Genomic DNA, 11,651 nt, shown 5'->3' on the forward strand with positions numbered 1-11,651 from the left:
TTAACTGCCAACAGCCCACAGAACCTCACTCAAGATGGCCAGACACAGGGGAGACAAATAGTATCATAAAATTTACTGCCTTGAAGATAGGGAGCCCTCTTACACTGCTAGTCAAATAGATGCCGTTCAGTTTTCTCTGGTGACAAAGCCAGGGAATTTACTCTTCCTCTCCTGTCTGGTTTTAGAGTTGACTTTACTGGCTTACATACATCCGTTTTCACACAGGTCTATAACGGACACTGGGTATATCCCCCCTCCACTGTTCTCCCACTCATCCCTTTCCCTCTCCTTTGCTCCCCTGGACAGTTTGGCTTCCACTTCCACGTCATGCATACGCATATTTTCTGCATCTTATAAAGCCAAGGACACATGAATGAAAGAAGCTGTGTGATAATTGTCATTTTGAGACTGACTTAATTCATGTACTATAAATCCTGCGAATGAGCTAGCTTTGTTCTTTTTTAGAGCTGTGTTTACATACAAGGTTTTATTTGTTTATTCCTCTGTTAATGGACACCTAGGCTGGTCCCAGGATGAAGCAACTCTAAGCACTGATGCCTTCATACTGCGTATCTTTGTGACAAACTGACTCGGAGTCTTTGGGGTAAGGCTGAGGAGTGGATGGTCATATGGGAGGTCGGCTGTTGAGTGTTTGGAGAGACTTCACACTGATTCCCACAGCAGAGGGACTAATTTACGTTCCCACCAGCAGAATAAAGGAGTTCCATTTGGTTTACATCCCCACTAACATTTCTGAAGGTGGCTTCCATTCTAACTGGGGTGAGATAGAATCTCAGTGCTGTTTTTATTTTCATTTTTCTGATGGACAATGATGTTGAATAATTTTCATATGTTTACTGACTATTTGTGTTTCATGGTTTGAACACTATCTGCTTATTTTGTGACCCCATTTATTAATTGGGCTGCTGGGGTTTTCTTTCTCTTTCTTTATTTTGGTGTTTAGTGTGTTGAATTTTTGTATATTATAGTATTGGGGTTTTTTGTTTTGTCTTGGGGGTTTTGTTGTTTTTTGTTTGTTTGTTTGTTTGTAACTGGATTTCTCTGTGTAGCCCTGATTGTCCTGGAACTAGCTCTGCAGACTAAGCTAGCATCAAGCTCAGAGATTTGCCTGCCTCTGCCTCTCAAGTGCTGAGATTAAAGATGTGCACCACCACGCCCAGCTGTATCTTCTGGATAAGCAATCCTCTGTCAGATGTATAGTTAGCAAATATTTTCCCCTAACCCGTAGGCCATTTCTGCATTTGATGCTGCCCTTTGCTATGAAGAAACATTTTATTACATGAAGTCATATTTGTCAAACTGATTAGTTTCTTTTTTAGAAAGTCCTTGTCTATACTGATATCTTAATATATTTCCCCTGCATTTTCCTCGATCAATTTTAGATTTTCAGGTCTTACACTGAGGTCTTTGATTCTCGTGGACTTGACCGTCATACAGAGTAAGAGATGGGGGTCAGTCTCAGTTCTCTGTGCGTGGTCACTCAGTTTCCCCAGCAACAACGTTGGAGAGGCTGTCTTCTCCTTCTGGACACAAAAACACAGCCCTCAGCTCAAAAGCTAATATGAAATCGTTTATTCTGGAGCCAAACCTGAGGGTCTCCAGTGTTGCTCTTTTTGCCCATTAGTCTCACTGTTCTTTGGCATTCTGGCGTCTTTTATGCATCTATGTAAATTTTAATACTGCTTTCCTATTTGTTTGAAGATCGGCATTGGGATGGATTTTTTAAAATTATCTCTGTGTGTGCGGGGATGTGCGCGTTAAGTACAGGGGCTCAAGGTGACCGAAGGACTCAGATCCCCCGTGGAGTGAAGCTACAGCAGTTGGGAGCCAATGGGAACCAAACCTGAGCCTTCTGGGAGAGGAGTGAGCACCCTTAACAGCTGAGCCATCTCTCCAGAGCCCTGACATTGGAATTTTCGTGGCGATTGCCACAAATGAATCTATAAGTTATTATTGATAGTGTAGCCATTTCCCCAGTATAAATCCGTCCAGTCCGCGAGTACGGGAGGTCTTCCTACTTTCTAGCACTATCTTCAGTTTCTTGTAGCAGGTTTTAAGTTTGTCTTGTGTTAGCGTTCTGCTTCTCACTTAGATTTATTCACTTAACTGCTTTAAGGACCCTGTTTCTTCTCAGAGGGGTGACCTCTCTCTCTCTCTCTCTCTGAACTCAACCACTGTGTTTCTTCTGTCTACAGTGTCTAATCTTTCATAAAATGTTTATATCCATTTTGGTTTGGTAAATACCTTGTCCTGTTCTTTACACTTACCATTTCTGCAACGTTTTGCAAACACACGTGTGCGCACGCACACACACACACATGCATACACACACACACGTGCATACACACACACACACACACACACACACACACACACGAGCTAGAACTGGCTAATGGAAACTTAGCTTCAAATTCTGCCTTTACTTTTCCTGAGTGAGTTTGAGTAAAACAAAACATGATGATGAACCAGGCATGGTGGTACATACCTGTAATCCCAGAAGCAGGAGAAGCTAAATTAATTTTTGACTCATAGTGAACTTGAAGACAGCCTGAGTTACATGAGACCTTGTCTAAAAATACCAAAGCCAAGACAGACAAAACAACTAAAAATCAATAAATCAATTAAAAAAAATAAATGTGATGAACAGGAAAAGAAAGACTGAAGTCAACCTCTGAAATCAGAGACAGAGTGCAAATCAAATGCTCATCTCAGGAGAAATACTGGGTGGCAAGAGTTGAATAAACTACGAAAATTTCTTCTTTTTAAAAAAGAATTAGCGTGGCATAGAGGTGTATGCTTTTAATCTCAGCATTCTCAGGAGGCAAGGACAGACAGATCTCTGTGAGCTCAAGGCCAACTTGATATACAAGGAGAGTTCCAAGGCAGCCAGAGCTACATGGTGAGATCCTGCCTTTTTTTTTTAAGTATTTAATAAACTAAAATGTGATTAACTTGCTTATTCTCTCATGTTAAAATATTTTATCATATTTTCCTATACTTAATATTTATTTTGGATTTCTCCCCCATTTTGATTTAAGTGGAAGGAAAAAGCTTGCCAAGGTTCACGTCTTCCTGAGTCAGCAAGTAAAGTTCCCATTAATCTCCCAGCTGAATGAGTCACCAGCCTGGCTTGGGGAAGTCAGTCTTGGCCATCTGGGCTGCTGAGAAACAGCACCGTCAATTAGTCTAGACAGTTTGTGGGCAGTCACTTGGCCATGTATGGTATGCTTTCCACTTCCTCCTGGTGGAACCTAGACACTCTCCTGGGAACATGTAAAAAGATGCCAGATTTAGCAGAAGAAAAACACGGGATGTGTAGACAGATTAGGATCCCACATAAACCGTGAATGCCCTTACAATACTGTCATTCTGTGTGATATCTGAGACGTATTTCGGTACACACAAAAAAGGAAATTGTTTATCTGACATCCATTCTGTATTAGGCGGCCTACGTTTTATGTGCCAGCCTTACATGGGTAGATCTGAGCTGTGCCTCCACCCTTTGTTTCCCCGGAGAGTGAAGACTGCTCCCCTGACTTCAAGTGAATGAGGGCTCAGTTTTTTCCTCTGTCGTTAGCCACACAATTACTGTCTAACACCAGAGAAAGATGAAATGGATAACGGACAAGAATTCCTCCCAGACTGCTTCCGGGGAAGTCCGAATTCTAATCCTTCTCGGTTGCCAAAGGTGGTGCTTGCTGGGAAAGGCTGTGCTGGCCACCAGTGGCCCTTGGTTAAAGTTTCTGGTATTTCACAAGTTTTATTGGGTTTAAGAATCTCCTGAGGCTCTTTTGAAACTTTAATGACTGGGGTGCATTCCATCTAAATAAAAATCTGGTTGCCTTGGGTAGGAGCTAGGTGCCAATATTAATTATTATTAATATTAATTAATATTAATATTAATGCTTGTAATTCCTTAATTCAGGCAAAGTTGAGAATGACTGTCCTCAGAGCCACATTTATACCAGGATAAAAAAAAGAATTACAATACTGATTATTACACATGCGGTTTTGGTTTTTTTGTTTGCTTTTATTTTTGAGACAGGCCCTCACGTAGTTCAGGCTGGCCTTGAACTCACAATTTGTCTAACTTAACTGACCTTCTTCCTCCACCTCCCGATTCACTGTGTTCAGCAGGATCAGATTGTCTTCTTTTCAGTGTGACCCTGAGGGTAGGAGTCTGAAATATCACCATCAAGCCCGGCTGACGAGTCCCTGTTCAGCTCTGCTTTCCAAGCAAGTGCGAAAAACAATACATTTCTGCCAAATATTTTCCAATCTGTACCGTCATGCTTGTCGGAAAATACTTTTCCATGGATCTAAAATAATTTATGTTTCCTAATGCCTACAGTGGAAGCCAAAATAACCACCACCTCAGTGTAGCTCATCTTGAAAAAAAAATTGACATTTCTGCTATATTTCTCTATGTGCAGCGAGGATAGAGTCAGGAAAATGTCTTGAGGAAGAACATCAAACCTTTAAGTTGTTTTTCACATAAAGACATGTAATATTATGCATTCAAAACTACCGGCACAAATATAACACATGCTTACATGAAACAGATGATAAAAACAGCTCTTGGCCAAACACCTTCCTTTTTCTTCCTGATAATTGTCAACTTAGAGTCATCCATTTGATGCCGTCTTCCTCAAGCTACCATTTTGTCTTCTTTAAACTAAGGCGTGTTCTTTGTGTGTCCTGTACTTTACACTGCAGTGTTTGTCTCTGCTTCACCTTTCCTTTTTACTTTTTTTTTTTTTTTTTTTTTTTTTTTGGTTTTTCGAGACAGGGTTTCTCTGTGGCTTTGGAGCCTGTCCTGGAACTAGCTCTTGTAGACCAGGCTGGCCTTGAACTCACAGAGATCCGCCTGCCTCTGCCTCCCGAGTGCTGGGATTAAAGGCGTGCGCCACCGCCGCCCGGCTCCTTTTTACTTTTATTCGCTTTTTTCTCTGCCTCATCCAGCACTTTTGCCCTCCTTCATGTATGCCCTGTCTCAACACTCCCCTCCTTACGGCGTAATCCTGTCTTGTAACTTGTGTATTATAATTCAGGGGCATTCTACTTATGACTTCTTGCAATCTTGGTAATTGAACCCAAGACCTTGAGCATGCCAGATGACCCCTCTACTGCTGATCAAGGGAGGACATTCTAGAATATGTGATGCCTCTTCTTCTTGATCTTCTTCTCTCACCAGCAGCAGCCGCGGTTACCATGTCTGTGGGAAACCACCCTGAGAAGTCTGCGGATGTTCCCTCCCTCCATGTGAGTGTGTGTGTGTGTGTGTGTGTGTGTGTGTGTGTGTGTGAGTGTGTGTGTGTGTGTGGTGTGTGTGTGGGGGGATGGGGGGACGGGCTCACTCATCAGTTCGAAGGCTACCAGCTTGCAGAGGTGACTCAGAACAGGTGACTGCCAAGTTGTATTGAGACCTCCCAGCTGTGGGTCCTTCTCTTGGTATGTCCTTTTCAGAAAATGTTCACCCCACAGTATGTGAGAACAGAACAGAAATCAGTTTGAGGTCTGTTCTTCCTACAAAGTCAGCCAGCTGAAATTGTGGGGTGTGTGCGCGCACGCATGCGCGCGCGCGCACGTGCGTGTGTGGCTTACCTCTCAACCACAGGGATCTGCTTGTCCTTCCACGAAAGGCTCATAAACATGTCCTGAAACACAGCCCACACAGCAAGCAGCAGGGCAGGGTGGTGGTAAAACAGTAACTACGATTGTTAACCAGGCTCTGCTCTGAAATGCACTGAACCTTTACAGCTTTATAACCACACAGACAAGTCTAACACCAGCTGAATTTTCTAAGGGAAACTAAGAGGCAGAGAGGAGGGATTTGCCCTGACTCCCCCTGGTAATTACACAGCAGAAACAGAATGTGACTGAAACAAGCAAATGAGAGGTCAAATAATAAGTATAATTTAGCTACGGTGTATGTAAATTTTTTTACTTATTTATTTGTTTGTTTGTTTGTTTTTCGAGACAGGGTTTCTCTGCAGCTTTGGAGCCTGTCCTGGAACTAGCTCTTGTAGACCAAACTGGCCCCAAACTCACAGAGATCCGCCTGCCTCTGCCTCCTGAGTGCTGGGATTAAAGGCGTGCGCCACCACCACTGAGCTAGAGTCTACAGCCTTCTGTAGTTTGCAGGTTATGAGCAGAATATAAAGGATTCTACATTTAAATATATTGATGGGAAATGCATTAACTGTCGTTTCCTTCAAAATGAACCAGTAGCTAAAGATTTTTTTTTCATTGTCACACAAGTTTTTCATTAAAATAACAATGAATTGCCTTAAGAATGGAATTCCCTTCCCTATTTCCTTCCAGGCTTTCTGATTACTATGGAAGTTAAGGATAGATTTGTACTCCCTCATCTTATCTCCACTCATGTTTACTAATCTTTAGCAAAGAAAGGCAGCAGGCCTTAGGGAGGTTCTTGTTGCATTTCCCCTGATGGGGTGAAACCTCGAACAAAAGCAATTTGAGGAGGAAGTGCTTTTAGCTCCCAGGTTCTGCAGGAACTCGAGCAGGAAGCTGGAGTAGGAAACCAAGACCCAGACTGGAGAGGAAGGCCGCTCACTGGCTCACTTTGCTCCAGCGTGCTCAATGGCTTTCTCACCCAACCCAGGACTGCCTTCCTAGGGATGGCCCGGTATTCAATGGACTAAGTCTTCCAGCACCAGTCATTAAACAAGAAAACACCCCAGACACGCCTGTGGGCCAGTCTGCTGGAGGCAATTCCTCAGCTGAGACCCCTTTTCCCCAGGAGACTCTGACGAGTGTCAAGCTGACATTTAACCCAGCCATCACAGCAGGAACACAACTTTAGTACAGTATCATACTTAGTTCCAAGTTTACTTTGTTATTTTGGCTACATATTCATTTAGACAGGATGTGCATCCTCTTTCAATAATATTTATGTATCTTTGAAAAAGGCGTGGTAGAGTTGATGAGCTGATGTGCCAATAGTTATGACAGTAGATCCCAGTGGCTAAAGCAAACACAAGACCAACACCTAGAAGAGATACAGGGTGGCAATCAGTTTCTTCACGGTTATTAGTTAGCCTGTGATTTTACACTCAATGTGCCTTCAAAGGTCTATAGATTCTCTCTTAGGACACATTAAGACAAAAAGAGCGTGTGTATGTGTGTGAGACCTTTGAGAGACCTCTTTCTGTGCAGTCAAATTTCTCTACCTATTCGCATCTGTTTATTTATTCCAAGTGTCGGTCTGTAGTTCTATGTGAGCGATTTTTGTTTCTGGGGCGACGATGAGCAGTGTAAATACTTTATGTTGTAAAGCTTCAACTTTTGTTATCGAGAAGTTTTCCAACGTTTAGACTCACCTGTTGTGAAGGGAAGACCCTTCGACACTAGTCACCATCACAACTTGGTTTTATTAGGGAGAAGGCAAAGCTTTCACTTCCTTTATACCCTTCAAAGAAACCAGCTTGAGTAATGGACGCTGCACTTCCAGTGTGATTGCTTTTAACTTAAACTCAGAACTCTAAACTCAGAGATCTTCCTGCTTCTGCGTCCCGAGTGCTGGATTCAAAGGTTTGTGTCACCACCACCTGACTAGCAAACCCAGTGCTCGGGATACAGAGACAGGTGGATCTCTGATCTGGAGCCAATCTGACTACAGAGCTAGTTCCAAACTACACAAATCCTGTCTTAAAAATCAAAATCTACTAACAAACAAAAAGAGTTTATTATAGGAGTTTAAGAGACAACTCAATGGTTAAGGGTATTCACTACTCCTCTGTCTAGCTTTGGAGCCTGTCCTGGAACTCACTCTGTAGACCAGATTGGCCTTGAACTCGGAGATCTATCTGCCTGCTACTACTGCCTCTGTAGTGCTGTGATCAAAGGTTCCACCACTGTTCTGTTTTTTTTTTTTCAACGTGTGATTTTTGTTACTATGTTCATTCTAAAGACTGTACCAAGTCAAAGGAGCAGGGTTTCAATATGGAAGTAACTAGTTTAGATTCAGGCTCGTAGGAAGCTGCTGCGGCTTGGCAATCGTACATAAGCTGAGTTTGGGGCACTGGTTCTGCTGCTCACAGTTAAGAGGCCTCCAGCATGCTGCAGCCTCTCGGTGACTGGATTTCTGTTTTCCACTCATTCTCTCTAGTCCGTTTCCACATCTACACTTCCCCTTCTCATCGAAATTTGGTTTTTTCCATATGTTTCTTCTCTTTCTCTCTGTTACTTCTTTTCAAAGTACAAAGTTTGTAGCATGTATCATACATACTATTCTGCAGGTCCACATTCTGGGAGATTCTGATAATTACCTCTGACTATCTGCTGGCCCTCACTCAAGATGAGGTATTTCCTTATGTGTCTGAAACATTATCCAAAATCGCTTTGGCTGTAGGAACTTCCTGTGGCCTTATTTATGGAACTATTCTTCTGGGGTGTTTTTTTCATTTGTTTCTATTGGCATTCTATGATTATGCTTCAGTGCAATTGTCTAGACAGAGATGCTCTGCTGGGAGCCCAGAGGCAGACATTTTTCTTCTCCTTTTACCAGCAGCACAAGACATTAGGTTCATACAGAGGTCGTGGCTTCAAATCAAACATCTATTTCTTTTCTTCCCAGGCTAGTTAGCTGAGTAGGACCCTAGATAGAATGTCTCGCTCTTACAACAGGATTTCTACAAGATTACAGAATAATCATCTGTTGGGATAACCTGTCTGTGTGGGCAAATCTGGCAGAGAAACCTGAGCTACATGCTACAACCATTTTCCTTCCCCTAGAGGGTGGCAGCTGTCTTCTTCCTCTGACAGACACCTTCGACTTCCTTCAAGAAGGAGTATGCCCTTTCCCATGTTTGCCAATAGACAAGGTCTTCTCTCTGGAAGGTCAGGCTTCTGTCTCTTTTTCTGCCTTCTGTCTCTTTAAGCTGCCTCAGAAATCTAGCAATTCTGAGTTTCTAATTTTATTTATTTACTCTTTTTGTTTGTTTTTTTTTTTTGTTTTGTTTTTTGAGACAGGGTTTGTCTGTGTAACAGCCCTAGCTGTCCTGGAACTATTTCTTGTAGACCAGGCTGGTTTTGAACTCACAAAGATCTGCCTGCCTCTGCCTGTCAAGTGCTGGGATTAATGTGTGTGTCACCACCTCACCGAGTCTCCATCTTAACTTTTGTTGAACTTCAGACAATGTCTTTCCTGTGTCTCTGGTTCTAGGGAAAAAAATTCATGACCTCAGGCAAGCAACACAAGAAGTCTATCTACTAACTGAGCTGTTTTCCTATCCTGAGAAGCCTTAAAGTCCAAATCCCTAGAGAGAGAGAGAGAGAGAGAGAGAGAGAGAGAGAGAGAGAGGAGAGAGAGAGAGAGATCCTCTCCTCAGGAACAGAAAGGTGAGGAAACTTTAGGATGTACTTATATGGAGTCCCTTTGACCTGTGAGAGGTGGATCCAATTTTTATAACTCCTTTGAGTACCTGAAGCTTATATGAATGTTTGGTTTACAAACAGACATCCAAGTTTTAGCTATATTAGCATTATTACTCTTTCTAATATATATATATATATATGTATTGTGTGTGTGTGTGTGTGTGTGTGTGTGTGAAGAAGCACACGGGCAAATTAGGTCCATTTACCCTAGAAGCTAAAGACAGAGTAGTGCCGCAAAAGAACTTAAATCAGCATAACTATGCCTGCAAGACAAAAGATTAGTTTCTTAGCTCCATGTTTGCTGGTACTGATATAATTTTTAGGTTCTAGTGAGAGGGTGAAAAGTGGGAGGATGTAAAGACACCATACAATAACAGCCTTGGTCAAACTGTGGTCCAATTAGTCACAGTCCCAGGATGAGTCAGGTGAGGCCTTTGTCATCCAAAGAATGTCATCGCTGTCTGGGGAAGATTTGACTGTTGTCAAAAGATATTCACTAGACAGGTGTGGTGGAGTGTGTTTTTAATATCCCACACCCAGGAAGCAGAGTTTGAGGCCAGTTTGGTCTATAGAGCGAGTTCTAGGACAGCTAGAGAACCCTTGTGTTGAAAAACAAAACCAACCAAACAACCAAAAAAGATATCTGCTCATCTGTCACATTTTTCTTGGAACTTAGGTGGCTTCAGAGGAGAGTGACTCAGAGCAATGGTGACAGATGCAGAGAAGCAGAAGAGAAGACATGGTCATCTATGCCCTGCTTTGTATTTGTAGGCTCAAGTGAAGAGTCAGGGTTTTCAATAAAACATCGTCTGTGTCCTTGTAACAAAAGCAATTGCATCATGAAGCATGCAAGAGAGAGAGAGAGAGAGAGAGAGAGAGAGAGAGAGAGAGAGAGAGAGAGAGATCCTCTCCTCAGGAACAGAAAGGTGAGGAAACTTTAGGATGTACTTATATGGAGTCCCTTTGACCTGTGAGAGGTGGATCCAATTTTTATAACTCCTTTGAGTACCTGAAGCTTATATGAATGTTTGGTTTACAAACAGACATCCAAGTTTTTGCTATATTAGCATTATTACTCTTTCTAATATATATTGAAATTTATATTGTAGAGAAAACAGCTGACGTGTATCTGTAAAACAGCTGAGCAGACTCACACCTTTGAGTCATAGCAAAAGCTGTAGCTTTGAATCAAAAATCACGAACATTCTTTTCTCAGTCCAGAGGGCTGGATATAAAAACTTGACGATTTTTATTTAGCCCAATGAGAAGCTCCTTTAAGTCTACACTTAGAAGACAACCAAAGGAAATTTAAAATCTGAGTTTGTGCCTGGTAATAGCAATCAGTGCTCTGCCGTCTTCTCAGAACTCCATGATCAGTGTTAAAACTTTGAACTTTTGAAGTCTTGGGTAACAATAGCATAGAAGGGGGGAAAGAAACCTGAAACCTTTTCTCTTTTCCACATACTTTAGGTCGCTTTCTCATGCCTTTACCACTTCTACTTCAGAACTTATTTACGCTTTCACAACCTCAGACTTTATGTGCCTTAGAAAATTTTCTTAGACCCTCAACATTTGCATAGATTTTAACCTTTTTTCTTACAATATAATCATTTACCAGAGACACAAGTAGTTATTGCTGAGAAAAGTCATTGCAAAGCAGGTTCCTTTAGTGGAAAGTTACATCGGAAACCTGTTGATCATTTTGCTTTGCTTTGGAGACAGGGTTTCTCTGTCGCTTTGGAACCTATTGTTTATCTTTTAATATGAAGTCTGTTAGCAAAGCAAACCTGTCTGCCTCTTCCTAACAGGAGGCCTAGTAGAGCTAGAAAAAGCAGACCTGATTTTTACATAGGAAATGGACTAACAAGGTAGGTGCAGTCACGGAGAAGAACCCAGCTGCCTGCTGCTGCCAAGCTGCCAAAGCTATAGCTGGCCATGCCTTCAATGCCATCAGAGATCTGAGAAGTGTAAATTAGAGCAAGAAGTATAATCCAAATGGCCTGTGTGTCAATCAAAATTACCTCAACAGTTAAAAAAAAGACTCCTGTGGTCTCCATGGCCTCTTTTGGGGAAGAGGTACTGGAGAAGTAACAATCTTCAGCATCCAGGTACTAGAAACCTGAGGGACTTTTCCTGTGTTGGGGGAACTTGGGGAACTGACTTTACTTTGCCTAGACAAAGCAGAGCAATAATCTCTCCGTTGTCCTGTCTTCCACAGCTTGGGCAGGGTC

This window comes from Arvicola amphibius, chromosome 7 (genome assembly GCF_903992535.2).
Source record: "Arvicola amphibius chromosome 7, mArvAmp1.2, whole genome shotgun sequence".
In the NCBI taxonomy this organism is placed as follows: Eukaryota; Metazoa; Chordata; class Mammalia; order Rodentia; family Cricetidae; genus Arvicola; species Arvicola amphibius.